Source organism: Mus caroli, unplaced genomic scaffold (assembly GCF_978045245.1).
Source record: "Mus caroli unplaced genomic scaffold, Mus_caroli_1 scaffold_5, whole genome shotgun sequence".
NCBI classification, from domain to species: domain Eukaryota; kingdom Metazoa; phylum Chordata; class Mammalia; order Rodentia; family Muridae; genus Mus; species Mus caroli.
Window position 1 is genome coordinate 98292911 of NW_028227260.1, and position 4982 is coordinate 98297892.

Consider the following 4982-nt stretch of genomic DNA (forward strand, 5'->3'; position numbering starts at 1 on the left):
GTGCATGTCTCTTAGAGCAAAAATGAACCAATAGGCTCAGCAGATGGGCAGTATAAGATCAGGAGCTGATTTCCCCACATAGGTGAATGCTCTGCTTTAGCCAGCAGCTGCTCAGCCTGTGAGGGACTGTGTTTCTCTTCTCAGTCTTGGCAGTTGAGAGACTCCAAGCCTGGGGCTGATGGTCCAAATCTCCCAAAGAATGACTGGATGCTGGATTGAGTTCAGGTTTCTCGAGGGACTGTCATTCCTGTGGAATAAGATGCCCCTGAGGACAGAAGAGACCTTGGTCTGAAGGAGGCCCACAAAGGTAGACATTGTCTCAAGAAATTCCTCTATGTTGGGACTCACAAATGATATATTTTTGTTTCATATTTTTCACAGTGACACAGTATAACTGGTTTCCTTAGGCATTTCACACATACTTTGTGTTTGCTAATGTTTCCCCTCCACTATGCTACACATGACCCTGTCTCCTGCCTCCCCCTGGACTGCTTTTCTTTTCTTTCCCTTTTATGACACTTGTCCTATATTGCCACTGCTGCCCATTCATCTTGCCCCTCTTCTGGCTGTCCTCAGTACATGTAACACACAGAGAGACACACACATACCACACACAAACACACACACACTTGAAACGTAAGAATCACAAATAGAAGGGAAAAGATAGTATTAATATTCTAGGGCCTGGGTTAATAGCCTAAACATAGTAGGAGAATAGTCATTTTCCTTATCAATGCAAGAGACTGGGTCTTAACCCCACATATCTTGTTGCTCTGTAATCCTCCTCTGTCTCTGTCAGAGGGCTTGCTAACCTCTCCTTTCATGCAGTATGTGTTTGCTACCTCAGGTTGTATCTGCATCCATCTCGATGGGGAGAGGGGCCCTTATGGAGCAGGATCTCACACTGCACAGGACTGGGGAGTGCTCTTCTGTTCTGTGGCATGCACTCTGCACAGTGGACCCTTAGGCAGGTGGTAAGAAGGAGCCTATCCTTGGAAAGGGCCAACAGCAGCTTTTGAGAGCTGAAAGTAGGGCCCATATTGTCCAGGGAGAACACTGGATAGCCAGCATCACCTCCGTGTTGTACCTTCAAGAGAATTCTTTGATAAGGAAAGCCTTTCTGTCAACTTGTCAGTATACCAGAAGTGGGAATTTCTTCATTATGTGGAAAATGAGGCCAATTGGGATCCTCCTCTTCTGGCTGGGCTTCATTTATATTTGTGGAGTTCAAGTTGAGGGGCAGTGGAAAGCCCCTCAAGTGCCAAGTGTGCTGAAGGACAGAGCTATGATACGACTAGGGACACAGTAGCTGGCTCCTAGTTGTGGTCTCTGAGCCAAACAGAACGAGAAAGCTGGAAAAGTTGAAGGTTGTCTGGATAGGTGCAGCAGTGTCAGAAGAGGGTGTGAAAGAAGAGAAACAAACACAAGGCAGGGTGGTGCTTTGAGAACATACCAGGGACAAGGAACAGAAAACAAGAGAGGGGCTAGAGAAATGACTCAGTGTTTAAGACCCCCTGCTATCCTGGTAGGTGAGCTGGATTTGGTTCTCAGCACCTACATGGAGCCTCACAACCACTTGCAGGTCCAGTTCTAGAGCATCTGGTGCCCCCTTGTGGCCTTTGTTGGGACCTGAATGCATGAGGTATGGATGTGTACAAACAGAAGTATTGGAAAATTCAAAATGTAAAAGAATTACTTAAAAAAGAAAAAAGCCAGAGCGCTATAAGAAAGAAGCAAGAAGAGATTAAAATGTAGAGGGAATCAACATGCAAAGGAATCGTTGTCTCTTTCTTTCTTTCTTTCTTTCTTTCTTTCTTTCTTTCTTTCTTTCTTTCTATATATGCCTGTCATATCCTGACATGATTTGAGAGCAATGCCCATCAAACTGGCATGACAAAGATCCCCCCCTTTCAGCAAGAGGACACAAGGGACTGTTCCAAGTTTCATATAAGGGAGAGTGGTTCCCACCCACCTGACTGTGACTACCTGGATTCCAGCACCGAAGCTCCTGCAGGATTCATCATGGTCTGTATATCTTGGAGAACCCGAGGCAGAGGTGCCATGCTCCAGGGTTCAGACTGGGCCATGCCAGAGTCACAGGCACCGTGAAGTGAAAGACCACTGAATTCACAATGACAGAGCCTTCTTTTTTTTTTTTTTTTTGTTAATGCTCGAGAGGCTCTCGAGTTTATTGAGAAGTGATTAATGGGAAAAAGAAAGGAAATGCCCTTTCCTCATTGGCTGAACAAGAAACTGAAGAAACATTCACTACATGTTTTACAATGTTTTCTCTTCCAAAATGCATTTCTGAAAACGAGTTTTGACCACTGTTCTTAGCTTTGAAATCAAATTAATCCTGACTTACTCAGTATAATACACAAGAACAGAACATTTTCTAGGACTCCTAGTGTTTTACTTGGAGTACCAAAGGGTCAGAGAAAATGAGCCACCCTTACAGACACAACCTTGGTTAACACGGTTATTAAACTTTCCTAGACAAAAATTCTTCATAAATATTTTCGTCCAGTTCGGAAGGGAAAAATCAACTTCTCACTTTCTGGGGTGGACACCCAAAATCTGCGCAACTCAAGTGTTCTCTGAGTGCAAATGTCAAAATGGGGGAGGAAAGGGTTTAAAAATTAGAGAAAATTGTATGCACTTATGGACTTAAAAATTCCAAAAATAGAGTAAAAAATAAACAAACAAACAAACAAAACCAAAACCCAAAGCATTATGCTCTGAATCACAACCAAAGCCAAAATAAAAGGGACATTTTTTTTTCATTTTACCTAAACTACCTAGAGGGAATTTTTGTTTAGGTTTTTTCCTTTTCTTTTTTTCCTTTTTCCCCCCTTTTTCCAGTTAAGTGCTATGTCTTTTGTGAAATTCCCATACATAAACTGCAAGTTTGCAATTGTCTCTGAAGTCAATGAAAATAAGAAAAAAGGTCCTAATTTTCTTGCAGGTCATCGTGTCCTCTTAGGATAAGCAGATGCAACAATTGCTGCAGTCTATGCAGAACCGCTTTCTATTTCCCACGACCTTGACCTTCCTTTTTAACACTTTCTTCTTCCTCTTGGCATTTCTCATAGTGTGAGAAGTCATCAAAAATGGAAGTGGTGTGCTTGTAGCTGGCTATGATTTTCAACACCTGCTTAGCTTTTTCCAGAGGCACTTCCTGAGTGTCCCTAGAGTTGGTCACTGGTTTATTCTCGTTGTTCTCTAGACCAATGTGTCGCAGTTGGCTATTGGGAATGTCCATCACAAAAATCCATCTGACATCGAAACCACCCTTCCATTTGTCCTAGGACCACACACCTGCACATGTGTTGTAGTCCACAGCAGATTTCATCTCTGCAACTCCACAGAAGTGTCCACTGCCGTTGACAATGAAAAGTAAGTACATGGGGCCCTTCCCATTCATGGACTGTTAGGCGACATCCAGTCTCTTGTTACCGTGCTCTGTGCTGCACCAGATATTCTACTTAATGTAATGGTGGATATTGTGCTCAGAGTAGGTCTTAATGATGAAAACCTGGCCATGTTTCAGATTCCAGTCGAAACATTTAGTGTTATAGTTATTAATGGGCCGAAGTTTCTCCAACACTTGGTGAGGCTCTGAAGGAGTAGATCCAGAACCTGCCTGAGATTGTCCTACTCCATTACCATCCACCCCATTATGACCAAACCCACTGCCACGGTTCCGAGGCGCTACCCAGCAAGTTGGCTGAGCTGTGTGTTGCTGGACTGAGAGCTGAGCAGGCTGAGGTGGAGGTGGAGGCAATGGCTGCGTCTGTTGCCCTACTCCTACTGATGTCTGACCACTGGTGGGCTATTATTGGCCTGCTGTCCAACAGGCTGAGGAGATCCCTGGATTGGCTGACCTATAGTTTGAATCAAAGCCTGTGAGGGGGCTTTTGCCACAGGACCCTTGTTATCTCAAGTTCCAATATCCATGTTATGCTTTCTTGGGGGTGGTGAAAGACTTGATCCTGCAATGCCATTCTTGGTCTTCAGTTTAGGTTGTTGTTCTGCAGGCTTGCTAGCAATATCAGCCCAAGATGCTGGTTTTGGAGGAGCAATAGTAGCTGGAGGCAAACAGCTAGAAGCCACAATGTTACTAGTGATGGACCCACTACCAACAGCAGAGCCTACAACTTTTGGAACACTGCTTGTAAATTCTGTGCTACCTAGTTTCAGTGCTGCCATCCTTTGGTCTATAGTATTCATGCCAGGAGATTTATTGAGGGTCTCATTGGCAAAAGCTGACTGTCCATCAATCACAGCTCCACCTAAGGAGCTGGGTGCATAAGCATAATTGCTACTATATCCAGAGCTTTGAGAAGACTGTCCCTGAGAACTGTGATTTCCCCATGCTGAGGAGTCAATCCCACTGGGAAAAAAAAATTAAAGCTATGCTGTCCAAGAAATGGAGTACTACCTAGGACTCGTGGTTGCCCAAACATTGCATCTGGTAGAAAGTGGGGCTCTCCTTTGCTCAGTTGTCCATAAGAAGTTAGATAGGGCATGGCTGTGTCGCCTCCAGTAGACCAAGCAGCTTAACCCAAATAATAGGAAAAGCCAAAGGAGAGGCTCTAGTAACTGGGTAAGTAGGAGTCTGACATGGTAGTATATGCATTGTTCGGCCTTGACTGTGGGCTCAAGTAAGGTTCAAAATCATCATCATTTAGTCTATCCTTTTGATGCACAGAACCATTTTGTATTTTGTTTCCTTGACCTTTGGGTCTCTGCTCCAAGAGGCTGCTGGCCAACATAGCTCTCAAATCCTGGCAGACAACAATGGCAGCAGACTCCTCTTCAGGACAGTGGTGGTGACAGATGAGCCCCTATGATGACAGGAGCAGAGGGTGCAGCAGCCTCTTTTGTCCCTGACAATCCTAGCCTCACCTCTGTGGACTCAGCCAAGACACAGTGGGCGACTCTGGCTCTGACCCCAATCAGATGAAGCTCTAAGCAGCTGG

General features: G+C 44.6%; 1 pseudogene; it reads right to left on the reverse strand.

The window, feature by feature from the left end:
• Nucleotides 1-3028: 3028 nt before the first annotated feature.
• LOC147004722 (YTH domain-containing family protein 2 pseudogene) lies at nt 3029-4775 on the reverse strand (annotated as a pseudogene).
• Nucleotides 4776-4982: the final 207 nt, after the last annotated feature.